General features: G+C 33.1%; 1 pseudogene; it reads right to left on the bottom strand.

The window, feature by feature from the left end:
• Positions 1 to 705: 705 nt before the first annotated feature.
• The window catches only part of LOC112465699, a 7,231-nt pseudogene continuing 2,971 nt past the window's right edge, over positions 706 to 4,965 (bottom strand).

The raw sequence follows: 4,965 nt of genomic DNA, 5'->3' as shown, positions 1-4,965 counted from the left end.
CATAATTTGTAATCTTTAATTTTGTAAAGTTGTAATTTTAATAGGTTATTAGGTATTTAGGAGTATGAGGAGGAGTGTGTGTGTGAGTGAATAAGGAAATGATTGTAAACCAAGTCCACTTTCTGGCTGTTATGCTAAAGTTAATAAAATATATATATTTAACTCGCTGCGGGCTCCTTTGAGCATCTCTCAGAAATTCTGTACTTTCAGGTAAGTGGTGTTTGTCCTTATTATTTATCGGGTCTTATATATATATGTAGTTGATCCGCGAACGAATCTGTTAGCGTCGTACCAATTCGACCACCGAGGCATGTGGTAATATTTATCGCAATAACCGGTTAATAATAGTTTGAAACGTCTTTCTCAGGCGACGTGAATAAATAATAATAAGAGAAATAGAATCGTAACGATATACAATCAATTAGTATCAAAAGCCATGCAATCCAAGCTTAGGTCTTTGACAGCCTTATATTAGTTTCTGTATACATATATATGTCTATATATATATACATATAATTTTTCCAACAAACTGCGCGCCGAATATTTGTCGGACTTAATACATATATATAGACATATATATGTATACAGAAACTAATATAAGGCTTTTGATTCTAATTGATTGTATATCGTTACGATCATATTTCTCTTATTATCATTTAATCAGCTAGGTCAGTAGGTATATGTATTGCACATTACGAAATTGGCTGTAGATATCGATTTCTATTTCGAATTCAAAGGAAACAAACTGTCCCATTTTTGCATTCTATCGGGATAAAGTCCTGTCTTCATTCTTGGTTCCTCAGAGATTTCTAGATAGTTGTCTTTTTCTGGTAAGTAAGGTTCCCATGTAACATTCTTAGCCAAAGCTGGAGATACTGGCTGTCCAGTTTGAACGAAATTCGACCACATGCTTGTCATAAGTTCTACTGTAGGAATTTCCGGGTCATCGTTTTCGAAGAATGGAAATTTGAATTTCATGAAGAACAAATATTGCAAATCGTCATGATGCACCACGCCTTGAATGATAAAATAAATAACAAATTTTAGTTACACATAATTTATGCAGAAGTTACAAACATCAAATCGTGATATGTGCTATAAAGCAATCTGAACAATTTGAATCAAGCAATTTGAATAAAAAAGTAAAATACAAGAATAAAAATAATACCGTATGGTGTGGTTTCGTTCCACATGACAAAACTGTATCGTCCTTGATAAGAAGACATATAAAAGTAGATGGGTTGGTCGGTGTTTTCGGCGATTAATTTTACAGAACTATGCATTGGATATGTAATTATTGCATCGGTGTTGATCTGAAATACAAAACATAATTATATATATATATATATATAATATGAATTAATTGCGATTAATTTTATTCATATCACTATATTAATTATATTCATATTGCTATATTAACAATATTTAATGTCCCAAACATGCTATTATTTCATAATATATTTTGTTTTCTTAACAATTTACGTACATGTGCCAGACCATCATAAGTGTCTGGACCAATCGGTTTGTCGTCAAAGTAAAATCGACGCAGTTCGGTACTTATATATCTAGACCGAGGTGTATCTCGCTCGTACAAGAAAGTAATCGGTGCGAGTCTGTACCAGTCATTGTTCAAATCGTCTACGATCGAATTATTCCCGAGTTCGTGTTGCTTGATAACAGCTAAAAATAACCGACAAAATATATTATTATTACTACATATTTATTAATTTCTGTGAATTCAGCCACTATTCATAACTTGAAAATTGAATGGCAATGACACGAAAATACAAATACAAGATTCTTACAGGTGACCACACCGCCAAACTCGTCTTTAGTAACTCCTGCGATCAGCGGAACCTTGTGGAACTTCCCTTTCTTAAAAAGTTCAATGGGCTGTTCGGGCAAGAATCTTTCTATGCCGTGAACCTCAGGTTCTACTACAGGTGTCCATATTAATATTGGATAACCGTACCACTCCTAGAATACCGTAGTAATGCTAAAGATTACTTTTTTACTCTTAAGCTTTCTTCTTTTATATCTAATTGCTTAAAAATAAAACGAATCTCTACGTTTTTTAGTTCTTGATTTTTTTACGGCATTATATTTGTTCTTCTAATTTTCTATTGTTTGGTGTAGGAAAATAACTTAATCTTATTTACTAATCCTATTTATTAATCTTGTTCTATATGTAATCTTCCTTACAAAGAACTTAGGCATGGTGTCTGTGAAGTTCTCCACTGGTTTGGAGTTTAAACAGATTAGCAGAGAGCCAGTGGTGTCAGTGGGACAGTCTAGTAATTCGGCTTGCTTCTTTGCCAAGTGCAGCTGTTCAGTCGGGTACGGCTCGTACGGTCCGTTGGAGCCGCTCATCATAATCGCCCGATGGAACAATCCCTTGGACATCGGTGAGACCATGTGCAACATCACGCTCAATCCACCTACGCTGTAGCCGGATATAGTGACGCTGTCGGGGTCACCGCCGAAGGCGGCTATGTTCCTCTTGATCCATCGAAGCGCGACGACTTGATCCTTCAGACCCAAATCCTTCAGACCGGTGCCTTCGAATCACCGGTGCTCAAAAATCCTGATACAGATAAGCACAAATAGGTTTTTAAAGAAAAAAGTTGTGTTATCTTTGAACCACAAGCGATAAAATCCCGACATAATAATTTTATGTTTTCCTTGAAACTTTAAATTCTACCTTAAGCAGAATTTTATCGCTTATATTCGAATTAAGTATCTGAAAAGTAATAAAATATGGGACTTTACCTAGCGTCCCGAGACGATAATTGACAGTGACGAGAACGATGTCTTTGTCTAGCAGATATTGAGGTCCAAAATTAGAGCTTTTACCCGAGTATAGGTAAAAACCGCCAGGATGGAAGAATACCAATACGGGTCTTTTCACGGGATCGTTCTCCGATGGTAGCTGCGATCAAGATAATTGTTCAATTATAGTGACTTTATACGCTTTTTTAGTGCGAATGTATATTGAGCATTATCAGACTCACTTTTGTTGTGTAGATATTCACACGGAGACAATCCTCCATTATATTCTGTTCGTGTATCGCTGGACAGGCGGGTCCTTCTTTGGTCGCGTCGAAAACATCGATCCAATTCGCCGCTGGAGTTGCGACCTAGGAAAAATATAATTAAAAAATGATGATAATATTTGGCCAGATATGATTACCGAAACCTTTGCCTTATTTTTGCTACAAATTTTTTATTATATCGGTTCGTTTATATGAAATAATATTCATGCAATACTTACATGCCACAAACTATACAAAGAATCTTGCCGCATTTTGCGTTTTTGAAAAACTGCGCAAGATTTGTATCATTTTATTTGCTACGCCTGTAATGCGGATGCAAACGCAAATTACTCTGTTATTTTACACAATTAAAACAATAACGTTTTTAATGTTTTTATTATTTATCTAATCGTGAGATCCGATGTCTTACTTGTAGAGATATATAAAATGGGTGTCCAAACCCATTTGAAATAGAAAATGCAAAATAGTTAAAACCTTTCCATTTAAAAATGCAAAATACAGAGTGCTTTTTAGGCAACCATTTAAAATAGAAAATGGAAAATAGACATTTTTTAAATGGTTTTGAAAAATAAAAATGGTTGTTTTAAAAATGTTTATGTCTTTATGTTTATTTATATTTATAAATTTTTATTTTTTATTATTTACCTAGTCCGCATCGTAAATGGCATTTTTCTCAGCAATTAATTGTATATATCAACGGTCATTATATTTCACTTATTATTAATATTATTGTTTATTACATATATTTCTTACTATTATTTCTTAAATTTAAATTTTTATTTTTTTTAATATAAACTTAAATTACAAAAATTGAATTACATAAACCTTCACATATGGGATTACAAAACATGTTTGCCTACATTTTGTTTACAGGCATTCAATTATTCTTTTGAAATAACATTTTAAGTAATTGCAATGCTGTTTAGAATAAGTGGATGGTTTCAGAACAACAAATTGTGTCTTATATAACCATTAAATATCTATGAAATATTTTTTAATTATGTTATTCAAACTTAAGGGTTTTACGAAGCCATCAATTGTAGTGGATATCAAAAGTAAAAATACGACCATTTTTAAAATTTTGATATTCGCTATAATATTGATTCTCCCATTTTGAATTTATCAACGTTGACATCAGATTAGTATTCAGCGACCTGAAAAACCATTAACCCTTAAAGCACACACTACCTGCTTGAGACATAAAGAACACACTGGGTCATTTTGACCCAGCGCTACTTTGCGTAATTACCACGAACGGGGGATCGATTCTTTTTGACTGAAATTAAAAAAGGGTGCATTTTTGTAACACTTAAAATGAATGTGAGATTGTTTGTGAAGGGTTATTAATAAAGCTTTATGGTTCAAAAATTCAAAATATGGTTTATAAACCAAAACATTGCTATTTTTTACGAAATATTCAATAACTTTCTAAATTTTCAATATTTTTACGTGAAAATTTAACTGCATACTCTCTGAATTATATACTTTAAGGTAAAAATACGCGCGAAAGCTAACATTTCAAAAAAGGTATTTATTTGGAAAACCGAAAGCAATATAAATCGGTAGCCCATTCGCTTCAAGATTTGTTAACGAACGATTCGTTTTCGATGGATAGGGCATGGAAACAATTCGAACTATAGTAAATAGACAAAACAATGTTAAAAAATATTAATCATACTATTATATAAAACCCGACTGTTTGTCTCTGTCCGTCCGTCTGTCCGTCTGTCTGTCCGCGAACTGCTCATTCGTTAGTGGACCAAATTTTTACCAAAAGTATATGAAATAGGGGTAGAATTTTCCGGGGAGTGCAATAATGTGGTTAATTTTTCGTTACCGATCTTTTTGGAAACCGGTTCCGAAATTTTTTCAAATTTACAAGAATTAATTGACCAAATCTCAAAGAATTGTA

Source organism: Temnothorax curvispinosus, unplaced genomic scaffold, assembly GCF_003070985.1.
Source record: "Temnothorax curvispinosus isolate PA1 unplaced genomic scaffold, ASM307098v1 QBEX01015436.1, whole genome shotgun sequence".
In the NCBI taxonomy this organism is placed as follows: domain Eukaryota; kingdom Metazoa; phylum Arthropoda; class Insecta; order Hymenoptera; family Formicidae; genus Temnothorax; species Temnothorax curvispinosus.
This window is presented reverse-complemented; position numbering and strand designations above follow the sequence as displayed.